Source organism: Lissotriton vulgaris, chromosome 8, assembly GCF_964263255.1.
Source record: "Lissotriton vulgaris chromosome 8, aLisVul1.2, whole genome shotgun sequence".
Taxonomy (NCBI): domain Eukaryota; kingdom Metazoa; phylum Chordata; class Amphibia; order Caudata; family Salamandridae; genus Lissotriton; species Lissotriton vulgaris.
Genome location: NC_141696.1, coordinates 989012343 through 989026000, shown reverse-complemented (window position 1 = coordinate 989026000; position 13658 = coordinate 989012343).

The window sequence follows — 13658 nt, the reverse complement described above, 5'->3', positions numbered from 1 at the left end:
TGGTAGTTATGATACAGAGATTTTAGATAATCTAGAAGTTAAACTCTGTTTGACTCTGGCGAAAGGAAGCCAAACAGAAAGAAATTAAACTAGCGAAGAGAAATAAAAGAGAGAAGTGTATCTCGATAATGCAGGCTGCTATACAGTTTAAAGATAACAAAGAAGAACAAGCGAGTGAGCAGTTGCACAGGCAACGTAAAATGGTGTTTGATAAATGTTATCCAGCTTTGCCACCTCTTCAGCAAGGTGCAACGAAGGACCTTGAGAAAGATCCTTTGATGTCACATTTGTTGAGTTCGCCATCCCCTTATGTGCAGAGTGCTACAGCACCTCCGCAACCTTTAGTTGCGCAACCTCCGGTTGCTTTGCCTCCTGTTATTGTACAGCCGCCAGCTCCTCTTCAGTTGGCTCCTATTCCTTTGGTGCAGCCTTCTCAAGGGCCGCCGACTTTGCTACCTGCTCCGCCTCCAATTCCTACGACTTTGTCTCCTGTATTGTCTACTTCTTCTGATACTCCTGCTGATACTAACTCTACGTATGCTTTGTCTCATCCTGTTTTTCCTCCTGTTCTTATGTCAACTTCTCCTTCTGTTCGACAGCGAATGACTGATACTGTTACTGGTCTTTTATATCCTTTCTTTGGGTCATTGAGTATGACCCCTGTTTCAGCGCGTAAACAGTTGCGTAGCCAAATGCCTGGTCCCGAAGAGCGGGTAGTATTGGATCATTTAGCACGTAAATGGGTTACTAATTCTTTAAGATATACTTCAGAGTCTGTTATGGATGTCTTCCGTCAATGGGAAGCACCGCAGCAGAGGTATGTTTTTGACAAGATGTGTACTTTCCTTTGTGAAGAATGGGAAGATGGTGATTTGGGACGGACTCCGTCTGAGTTGTTCCGTGTACAGTCCAAGTTTGCAAAGGGAACTATAGTGGGTCTCGACGTTGAGAGAGCAGTTGCGACATTGTTGTCGTTTAGGAGCGAGTCTCCTCCTCAGCGGTTGTTTGAGCCTGATCCTTCTGTTAGGAGAAAAGTGCGACAATATCCAATGAGAGAGGTTCCTCCGGTGTGGAAAGATGCAGTTCATGCCAATGCTCAGGCTGGTATTGTGCTGCACCGGCTCATTTTCAGCGTGTTTGGGTACATGTTCCATGGAAGCGAGCTGTAGTTTTGGCCCTTAAGCAGACTTTGCCTGATCCTTGTAAAAATCCTGCAGGGTATTATAAGGAATTATCACAGACTGCAGACTCATGTGTTATGAATCTAGCCGATATAGACATGTTGTTTGGAAATGTGGTTCCACAGCCTTTATGGGGATTGATTCGTCATACGGATCATGCGCAAGAGTTAGGTGATACATAGAATAATATTAGTGCCGCAGATGGTCGACAAGATGTCGGTGCTAAACCTGAGCCTTTAGTTACAGAACTTCCTGGTAGGATTTTTACTTACATGAAGACTTTGATGCCTGCTATGCGAGTAAACTGGGACAAATTGTCTGCATGTAAGCAGAAGAAAGACGAAAGTGTGTCTGATTTCTTCACTAGGTTTGAAGAGACGTTTATCGACCATAGTGGTCATGACATGAGTTTGGAAGGTGATCAACGGTTGTTTGTTGATAAGTTTGTGCATAACTTGCTTCCTGAGTTGTGTACTAAGTTGAAGGATTCAGAGAGTTTCTTCGTCGGCGCAGATATTGGCTACTGCACAGTACTATGAGAATAGGGATAAGGATGAGAAGGATAGAGCAGACAAGAAGACTAAAGAGTTGAAGATGAAGGTTCTTTTGCAGCAAGCGTATCCGCCTCGTAATAATCAGCGCGATTACCAGCAACCTCAAGGTTCGAATCTTCTCAACAGCGTTTTCCTGTAGGCCCTAATCAGTGTGCGTTTTGTAAAGAAGAGGGTCATTTCAAGAATAGTTGTCCGGTTCTGTTGCAGCACGCGAATGGTGCTTCTGGTGTGAAAGGTCGAGGTGTTCAGTAAGCTCCTAGAGGTAGGGGACGTGGTGTGTTCCCCCAGAACGCGCGTTCCTTTCCTCCACAGAATTCGATGAATAGTTTTGATCAGCAGAATGGTGCGTCTAGTAGGACGACTCAGTACTATGCTGACGACTACTATGTCGAAGGTGAGAATATGGACGGTAATGATTGCTAGGACAGCCATAGACAAAGAGAGGGAGTTGTTTCAGTTCCAGTAGATCAGAGTGGACCTTATGTTGAAGTGATTACAGCAGGTGTGTCAGAGCCTTTTCTGTTGGATACTGGTGCTGCGAAGAGTTCTATTATGCACTCTAAACTCCCTGGCGCACCTTTGTCTGGCTTGACGAATGTTTCAGTAGGTTTTTATGGCGCCCCGGTTAGTAATCCGATTTCTAGTCCTTTGTCTCTTTCTGTTGGACCTTGTGAATTTGAAGCACCCCTTATTCTGACGACAGGTTGTGGTGATAATTTGTTGGGATTGGATTTGTTGAAAAGATTGTATGCGACGCTACATTGTTCACCTTCAGGAGTACAGCTTACATTGGGTAAGAGAGTGATCTCTCCAATGTATTTATCTAAATATCAACTTCCAGCAGAATTGTCTTCTCTTCCTGATTCTCTTTGGGCTACTGGTCCTAATGATGTGGGCATTTTGGAGATCCCACCATATGTTGTGACGCTGAAAACGAATGCTAGATTGCCACGTATTCCCCAATATAGGATTTCCAGTGAGAGGGCGCTTTTAGCGATCATCTATGATCTGATTGAGAAAGGTGTGATTGAGGAAACGAGAGGTAATGTGTGCAATAGTCCGGTTTTGCCTGTTCTGAAACGTACTGATTCTTCGCAACCGCCTGTATATAGGTTTGTGATCGATCTCCGCGAGGTGAATAAGATTGTAGTTCCGCAATTTCCAGTTGTTTCGGATATCACTGCTTTACTGACTATGATTCCAGCTTCTGCTACCTGGTTTTCGGTGATTGATTTGCAGAATGCTTTCTTCAGCATTCCGATTGCCGAGGAGAGTAGAGATATTTTTGGCTTCTCTTTAGGAGGCCGAAGTTTCCGGTTCAAGCGCGCTCCTCAAGGCTATTGTGAGAGTCTATCCATCTATAGTCAGGCTTTGAAAACACAGCTTGATACGATTGTCTTACCTGGCGGTGCTGCTCTTATTCACTATGTTGACAATTTGTTAGTTGCTGCTGATAATGAGGAGATTTGTAAAGAGGCTATGTTGGTGTTGTTGAGTCATTCGTCTGACTTCCATCATAAAGTGTCTCTTTCGAAGTTGCAGTATTGTCGACAAGAAGTGACCTACTTAGGTCATCTCTTATCGAAGGAGGGAAGAAGATTGACCCCAGAACAAATTCAAGCGATTGCGAAAATGAGTGTGCCAACTACACAGAGAGAAGTGCGTGCTTTCCTGGGTATTACGTCATATTGTAGACAGTGGTTTCCAAATGTTTCGCTTCTTGCGAAACCTTTGTTAGCTCTTACTGTTAAGGATACTCCAAATCCTATTCCTTGGACTGACGAATGCCAAAAGAGTTTTTCAGAATTGCGTGATGCATTGTGTTCGGCTCCTGTGTTGGGTACCCCCGACTACAGTAAGCCTTTTACACTCTATGTCCACGAGAGAGAGGGATGTGCATTGTCAGTCTTGACACAGCAGTTTGGGGATAAGCAACGTCCATGTGCGTATTTTTCGTCGACTTTGGATCCGGTAGCTAGAGCGTTGCCGAGTTGTTTGAGAGCTACAGCAGCAGCGGCTGTCTCTATTCGACAGTCTGCTGGTTTGGTGATGGATAATATGTTGATTGTGATGGTTCCACATGCAGTGGATACCTTGTTGAACAGGACCAAGACACAGCACTTAACTAGTGCTCGATTGTCAGGTTACGAGTTGACACTCTTAGCGAGTCATATGCACATGAAGAGATGCAATACGTTGAATCCAGCTACGTTGTTGCCGATTTCAGTAGAGACAGATGTTTCTGAACAACATTATTGCTTTCTTAGAACAGAGGAGGAAACGAAAGGGAGAATAGACCTTAGGGACACTCCTCTTGCAAAGTGTGATGGTACCTTATGGGTAGATGGTTCGTGCTTTAAGCTTCCAAATGGTGATACGACTGCGGCATATGCTGTTACGACTTTGCATCCGATTGTTGAAGCTGCACGTATCCCACATAATTCAGCTTAAGCAGCAGAGTTGATTGCATTGACAAGAGCGTGTGTGTTTTCGAAAAGGAAACGAGTGACTGTGTATACTGACAGCCAGTATGCGTTTGGTGTGGCTCATAGTTTTGGTCGTTTGTGGAAGGAACGTGGGTTCCTCACGTCTCATGGAACAAAGATTCAGCATGGTCAGTTGGTGAATGAACTTCTTGAGTCACTTATTTTGGCGTTGCAAGTTGCGATCGTGAAATGCAGTGCACATAAGAAGGTTACCGATGACGTTGGCTGTGATAATGCGTTTGCGGATGAAGTTGCAAAAGAAACGGCGAGAGATGTGATGAGTCGAATGTATGTTGCGGGTCCGGCGGGATGGGTTACAGATAGAAGTATGTGTAAAGATACGGTAGAGAGTGTGAAGTCAATTCAGGCTGAAGCTACAGAGAAAGAGTTGAGCGTATGGAGAGAGAGTACGGGTAAATTGGATTCGAATGGTTGTTGGGTTGAGTTGTCAGAGCATCAGCGATGGTTGTTACCTGATGCGTACGTGCTTGCAGTGGTTACGATGGTGCATGGAATGGCTCATATCAGTGCGAAAGGGATTTGTAAGTTGTTGGCTCCAGTATGGCAAAATGCTGGAATTCCTAAGTGTGCAGAGAATTTGGTTAAGAATTGTATGGTTTGTCTGATGTACAATCCTGGTAAGGGAACTCCAACTCCAGCTGGTCATTTTGTGCCTCCGACGTATCCGTTTGAGGCTTTGCAATTAGATTTCATCCACATGGAGAGATGCAACAACCTGAAATACGTACTCGTGGTTGTTTGTGCCTTTTCGAGATGGATAGAAGCATATCCCCTGAAAGATAATACTGCCTTGTCCACAGCTAAAGCCCTTGTTAAGGAATTTTTCCCTAGGTATGGTTTGCCGAGAATGGTCTGGAGTGACAATGGGAGTGAATTTGTGGGTCAAGTGATGAAGAGAGTGTGTAATGGCTTAGGTATCCGGCAAATGTTCCATGCTGCAAATCACCCCCAATCTGCGGGTCTGGTAGAATGCTATAATGGCACCCTTAAATTGAAGTTGGCCAAGATTCAGGCGAGCTCTGGTCTCCAATGGCCCGATGCTTTGCCATTAGTACTTTTGTCAACTAGGATAACTGTACATTCTCGAGTGGGACTTAGTCCCTATGAAACAGTTTTTGGTCGCCCGGAAAACATATGGGGAGTGCCGAGGCCGACCAAAATCAGTGAGATTGAACACCCTGTATTGCTTGACTATCTGTATGATTTGACGGCTAAATTGCGTGTCTTACACCAACAGGTTCATGATACATTGCCTCAGGCTTTTGAAGATTCAGGACACGCCATCGATCCTGGTTTCTGGGTCCTGGTCAAGAATTTTCAGCGGACAAAGAACGATCAGCTCGCTGGACCGGACCCTACTTGGTGTTATTATCTACGCGATGTGCAGTGCACGGGAAAAAGAACTGGATCCACGGAGTACATTGTAAGAGAGCTCCTTTGCCTCTGCCGTACGACAGGTGGGTCCAGGAGGGTATTCCTGATTCAGAAACTGACACCATGCCTCGTTTTCTGCCTTTTAGCGATGCACGTTTAATTGGGACAAATTCGGAGCGTGAAAGCGACGATCTTCTGCAAGAAGCTGTGCCACCGTCAGTTCGACTGGACACCACTGAACCTGAACTTTTGTTTCGTGATCAGACATTGCCTGGTAAAGGCCGTTATAATTTGCGACCAAGAGTCGTTGGACTCATAAAACAATAAATTCTTTTTTTTGCTATTTTTGAAGTTAAGCTCTCCCATCTGAGAAACTGTTTTGACCGATTTTTGTTTTGCAAACCGCCATCCGGGTGCAGCTGTAGGGTCGCGGTATAAAGACTCAGAGCGTACTGCTGTGTAGACACAAGGTCGACGGTTCTGGTTTGGTCTAGGGCGTTCCCTAGGACATTCAGAGGTACACTGATCGAATCGAACCAACTGCCGCAAACAGCACGGTTAGAGGATGGAGTTTTTCGAGATGGAGAGACCTGTTGAAGTAATGAACTTTAAGAGAAAAATTTGCAAAATTATGAGTAGAAAGTGTTTCTTGATATTATGTCTTTTTATGCTACTTAGCCTGATGATGTTTTTGATGGGATATATTATATTCTCTTTTCAAGTGACGTTTGCACCCACTACACAACCTATGCCTTCTCCTACTGTTTCTTCGCATTCTTTTCACCCTCTGCCTGAACATTAGTCCATTAGGAGATTGGAATTCGTTAATAACTCTTTTGTTCAACTTTTGCACCCACACCAGTTAGTAGTGAACACAACTAATTGTTGGGTGTGTGGTCTTATGCCTCATACTACTGATAAAGGTATTCCTTACCTGGTCCTGCCTTTCAGCTACAATGGTTCTCTGTGGGCACACAGAACAATGTTCATCTATGCTCGTGAAGTCTACCCCCTACGTTCTGTGAAAGATAATCCAAAGAATAGTGCTCTAGTTAAGGGTATAGTAGACATGATTAGAGGAATCAATTCCTATGAGACTATCCCGAGAGATGAGACACTAGCGTATATTGGATGGAACGTGACTGGATATGGTGTTAGAGTGAAAACCAGCGAGCAAAAAGATCCTCTCCGATTTGGATCGTACCCCATCAGGGTCATTTCTGTCTGCAAGGTAATGGCAAGAATCCGAGAGCTCAGTTAGGGAAGAGTGTTTGCACTGAGACGTAAATTTTTGCGTCCCAGACTTCCCCATCGTTTTTAGCAGCTAAGGGTACCTATTTTGTCTGTTACGATAGAGCGTATACATGGTTGCCCCCTGATTTCTCGGGCACATGTTTTGTCTCGCTCCTGTTGCCTCCTACGTATACAGCTGCAGCAGATTACCACAAGACGAGAGTTGTTAGAGGTGTCTTCAGTAAGGAAGATACTGCAGGACAAGAATTAGGAGATTTCTTGAAGGGTTTTCTGCCGTTTTGGGACCTATGGCTAACAGCAGGAACATCCGACAACTGACGAGAGTGGTTGAGTCCACCATAGTTGAAACTGCCGGTGCCCTTAGTGACTTGACTGCTGAGCTCCAGTCGGATCGCCTTATGACTCTTCAGAACAGAGTTGCGTTAGATGTCATACTTGCAGATAGAGGAGGGGTATGAAAATTGATTCAATTGAGCTGCTGCGTTTTCCTTCCAGACAATGCTCCGACAGTGTACCAAGCCATTTCCAAGTTACATAAGATTTCCGAGTCTGTACATGTGAACGAAGGAGATTGGTCGTTAATGGGATGGTTTTGGGGATTGTTATCCATATGTGGATGGAAGATTCTGATGATCATTGGGATGGTTTTAGCAATCCTTTTCCTGTTCTGTCTTTGTGTACAGTGTGCTCCTGCTATATGTGGCCTTTGTGCTACTTCGTGTGCGAGGAGACCTGTCCAGAGAGAGCTACTAAGTACTAGGATGATGCTACAGCAACATCTTGATGATCTGATGAATATAGACCTGGATTCAGACTGACGTGAGTTTGCGTTTATTGCCTATGTAAGGGCAAAAGGAGGGTCTGAGGTTCTGTGATTCTGAACCCGTTTTATAAAGGTCATCGTATCGTGACGATTTTGGTAACAGCGAACCGCAAATGACGAGTGCGGTATGTACGAGTGTTTTTGTCATGTTCGATTGATGGATTCACTGTGCATTCAGGGATTTCGTTCTGAACCTTCGGGTTCCATTTTGTGTACGGCAGCCATTTTGTGGTTGCCCTCACATAGGCCGATGACTACGGCCGAGCGAGTCTTTACGACACGTACACCTTTAGCTGACTTCTAGATGACCTGAGCGAACTGACTCCATTGCCTGAAGCTAACCTTGTTGAGCCAGTTCCTTGTTCGGCAGCTGGTCAAGATAGAGATCAAAGAGCAGGACATTGCTGAGTTTATGGTACACGCACACACCCTACTATCTTGCTTCTCATCTGTTTCTGTTCCTTCTTTTATGGCCTATTTATGGTTTGGGTTGAGGTTTTTTTATTATGGGTTTGTCCGGCCTGTCCGAGCAAGAATGTTGAGTTTTCCCTTGTAATTGATGGTGGGCTATACAACTGAAAAGTGGGCTAGTCGTTATGCGATACCTTTTGCAATGTCACTTGTGATTGGATAGTTTGTAAATAATTGTTGTTTGTTAGGAATGTGATTTTTGGCATAAAAGACGATGTCTCGCAATACGAAAATTGTGCAGTCTCTGGCGAACCACCCGTGTTGTGCTTCGTAGACCTCTGTTCCTGGTTGCAGCCAATACATTTGATCTTTGACGTCACCGAGAAGTATCCTGTGTCTCTGTATTCTAAGGCAGGTGAACCCGAAGACATTGGGCGTGCCCCTGGCGCCGCTGGGTTCTAAAACCCGGTTCTTCACTGCCACGTGCATGCAAATGCAGGGGGATACCTATAGGGGGGTACCATAGGTATCCCCCATGTGCACCCCCCACCCCCTAACAACCTTGGGACCCGCAACAAGCCCCCACAGTCATGCCCCGCATTCCTTTCCATGGCAGCAACGCCGCCATGGAAAGCACTAATCCGTCTGTATGCTAATATGGATGGCTGTGTCTTCCAGACACCGGCACCATATCCAGCCCTTATTCCGCCTGGTCAACTGGTCGACCGGACGAAAACCGCCAGAGAGTCTTTCCGCCCGCCGGGGTCCCCCCCCCCTCATAGTAATATGGCACGGGGAAATGGGTGGCGGGCGGTATGTAATGGTGGGCAGATCGCCACTGCCAAACGCCATACATAGACCTCTATGTTCTCATGCTGCCTGCGCAACTGGGTATCATTATCTCTTTTTGCAATTCCTGACATGAATCCCAATTTAAAGAAAGTTATAGATGAAAATTCCCAAATGGAAGGTAAGAAGCAAGTGTGTTCAAGGTCTCAGTTCATAAAGACCGTCAATAGTTTACTACAGCATTGCAGCCCGCCACTGAGGGTTGAGGTTCTGACCCTGAATTATAGGCCAAGCCACAGGCGAAGGGTTATAACGAGGAAGGGGCCTTATCAACTGGTAAAGCCTGAGGCAGTAGGGCTATAAGGGGATTAGAACATTCCATTCATGGAGAAACAGAAAGATAAACATTGGAATGTTGGAGCATGACATTTATAGCTGACGGTATTCTTCCTGAGCCACTTTGCTGTCTTCAATGGAGCTCCCAACGTTTTAATATTCAAAGTTTCCATACCATTAAGAACTTATGGCCAACAGATAAAATGCACCCTCTTTGCTGGACATCTTACCATTTGGATTGAAATTACTGTTTAAAAACAGCACATATGGCCTTTTTCTTAAAGGCCCTCTTCATAAAAAGAGTGGGGTGGGAATTCAGCGATATAGCTGAATATATGCCATTGCCATGCACATTATCTAGGACACTTGACCTCATTCCTGACACTAATTTTCCAACTGATATGCAGGATATTGACTCCTAAAATGATATTGTGGGCAATACTGCTTCTGCACTTGGAAGGGGTGTGTTGTAGACATCATTTCCATACACCAAATTGGTTCGATAAGCATCATAGCTGTCTTTTAGATTGTTATGTCTATTGCTGCACTTTATATTTTTGCAGATAAAATGATTGTGCTCTCCTTTCAATATGCTGAAATGTGTATACTCCTAATTGGCCTATTAAACTTACCTATAAGAACCCTAGTATGCGGTACACACTATACTCAGGGCCTGTAAGTTAAAGGTCACTAGTGGGCTGCAGCACTCATTGTGCCATCCACAATAGTTACAGCGTAAACCTGACTGTAGGTTTTCCCTTTGTAGTCTGGCTGTGCAGTTTTGAACTAGGATTGCAATCTGTCAAAATAATTCTGACACGCTTAAACCTTTCTTTTAAACATGTATAGATCATCCTTAAGCATGCCTTATTACCCATATGCAATATAGAAAAGGTACCTTGAGGAATTATTTCAAATATTAGTCAATATTTCTCATATGCCATCAATATGTGCATTCGTTCAAATAAACATCGGAACCATGGTGACCATCATTTTTCTTTTATATCATATGTTATATACGAAAACAGTAAATAATTTGCAACAAATTAAGAAAGGCAACACAAACCACACTATTACAATCGATATCTTTTCGATAGTGTGTTATACTGTTGGTACTGTATGCATTATATACATATATGTCGTGCTCCTGAAGCCTCAGTCAGCTTATGCAACAGTCTATAAACATAAATGTTACGGTTCTTATTTGTAACCAAACAGTATACAGGCGTCGACGTTTCGGTCTTTACACAGCGATTTCCACCAAGACCATCCTCAGGACTGTATGTTGCTCAAAATATCTACAAAAATATACAATATGTACAATATATTAGACCCCGTTCCTAATGTCCAATATAGTTGATTGTCTGCTAACACTAACCGTCACCACACCCAGTGTGACTCCACATAAAAGACATTACTCACTATGTTCCACGTAGAGAAAACCTCAATCCTCACAGACTGATAGAGAAGTCTTAGCCATAGACCATCCAATGTCAAGTGTTCCTGTGCAAACAAGTATCCACACTTAAATATACATATTATGCGCATATGCCTACATATTACTCCAACTGTAGTCCAATGTTAACTGTTCCCCATATAAAACATTCATTCCGCTTACCTCCTCCAACAGATAGAAACAGTTGAGACCGGCTCATAGATTGTTCATATTTATACCATGTTCGATTGGTGTGGTTCCAATCTAGGGTGCAAAAACGGGAATTAACTTCCATAAGTTTCTATCAGTGCCTGGATAGACTAGCAATATCCCAGTGAGCCGCTGTAAGTACTTACTTCCACACTTAACATCGAGCGGGATTCAATTTCACTCCGTCTCGTTTCGCAAGCCAGCTCGTAATGGTAGCGGAAGAGACTACATCCAAGACACGCACTCCGCGCATGCCCAGAATCAGGACGTCGCTATGGTTTATGAGGCGGCCATTGCTAAATGGTTTTAAAACCTCCACTGTGCAGCTACACAGCAATGCCAATTACGTGAAACCAACTATTATAAACCCGACGCATATGTGAAAGGTGCTTAAAATATATACAATTTAATACAGCTAACGTCTCATTTGAAACCAATTGTAGATAAGGAAGTCGGCCTTACAATAGGGACCAGTCCAAGACAACCACCATCCACAATAAAGATAACACATTACCATGCCCTGATAACATAAGGGACATCATCACAGGGTCGCTAAATTGTGCCATTCCACATATTGGTTCAGACCCTGCACCATCGTCCTGCACATCCATATCCATCTGTTTTCTTTAATGGTTAGCAGACGATCTACATTGGTCCTTCTTTTTGACCCCTTAATGACCTCTAGCACAAACCATTTCATGTCCTGTGGACCATGTAACTTTTCAACATAGTGTTCTACTATGGGTGCTGTCAACACTTTGCATCTAATCCTAGATTGGTGCTGGGTTATTCTTTTTTTTCACCTCTTGGGTTGTCTTCCCAATGTAAGCTAAGTTACATGGACATAATATACAGTAAATGACGTTCTTAGTCAAACAATTTGAATGATGTCGCATCGTGAATTCTTTACCATTCAGTGTACATGATTTGGTCACAGCAGTTGTATCACAGGCTACACATTGTCCACATGGATAATGGCCCACTCTAGGTGTCAAACCCCATTGACTGTGTATGGTATTAGCCCTTGGTTCTCTGTATGTTTTAACCAGGAAGTCACGTAAGTTCCTAGCCCTTTTGAACGCAAAATATGGACATTTCAGCTGTAATTCACTTTTCTGTATAAGGTGCCAGTTTCTTGTGACAATCTTTTTAATTTCATTAGATTCAGTTCCAAAGGTGGTAACACATGCTATGGTATTTTCTGCTTCCACTTTTTGTTTGCTTTGATCCAGAAGTGATGACCGGTCATAGTACCACGCTCGTTTAAGAGCTCTTTTTACCAATCTATTTGGATATTGTCTGGCCACCAGTTTCTGTTGTAGAATCTTAGCCTCCCTGAAATAATCCTCCCTTTTGGTACAGTTACGCTTGATTCTCAGGAACTGGCCAAAAGGGAGGTTGTCTCGTAGGTTCCTGGGATGGTGGCTGGAATACTTCAAAAGCGTGTTACGTGCTGTGGGTTTTGTAGACAAATTTACCACCAGGTTACCATTGTCATGTAGAATGTTTAAATCTAAAAAATTGATACTTTTATTACTATATTCAATAGTAAATTTCAGGTTGTCATTTTGTTCATTTAACCATCTGTGAAATGTTAATAGATGATCCTCGCTTCCTTCCCAAATTAGACAGACATCATCTATATACCTAAGGTATTTAGTAATGTGTGTACCAAATGGGTTGTTATTGTGAATGTTTTTATTCTCAAAATCTGCTACATACAGATTAGCTATGTCGGGAGCGAAAATCGCTCCCATCGCCACCCCCTTTCTTTGACCATAAAAGTCATCGTTGAACAGGAAATAGTTGCACTCGAGAGCTATTTTGGCACATTGGATGACAAAGTCAACTGGTACTTGCATAGGGCGAGTCTGTGTATTTAGGATTTTTTCAATTATATCCACTGCTTCCCTCTGTGGGATATTGGAGTACAAACTCTCAATATCCATTGTAACGAGAATGTTTATCGAAGGGTCAAAGAGAACACCTTCCAAAGCATTTATTACACTGATACTGTCTTTAGTGTATGATTGGGTGAGTGGTACGAAAGGTTTAATAAAGAAATCTACATACTCGGCCAAGGGTTGTAAAATTGACCCACATCCTGCAACAATAGATGGATATGGATGTGCAGGACGATGGTGCAGGGTCTGAACCAATATGTGGAATGGCACAATTTAGCGACCCTGTGATGATGTCCCTTATGTTATCAGGGCATGGTAATGTGTTATCTTTATTGTGGATGGTGGTTGTCTTGGACTGGTCCCTATTGTAAGGCCGACTTCCTTATCTACAATTGGTTTCAAATGAGACGTTAGCTGTATTAAATTGTATATATTTTAAGCACCTTTCACATATGCGTCGGGTTTATAATAGTTGGTTTCACGTAATTGGCATTGCTGTGTAGCTGCACAGTGGAGGTTTTAAAACCATTTAGCAATGGCCGCCTCATAAACCATAGCGACGTCCTGATTCTGGGCATGCGCGGAGTGCGTGTCTTGGATGTAGTCTCTTCCGCTACCATTACGAGCTGGCTTGCGAAACGAGACGGAGTGAAATTGAATCCCGCTCGATGTTAAGTGTGGAAGTAAGTACTTACAGCGGCTCACTGGGATATTGCTAGTCTATCCAGGCACTGATAGAAACTTATGGAAGTTAATTCCCGTTTTTGCACCCTAGATTGGAACCACACCAATCGAACATGGTATAAATATGAACAATCTATGAGCCGGTCTCAACTGTTTCTATCTGTTGGAGGAGGTAAGCGGAATGAATGTTTTATAT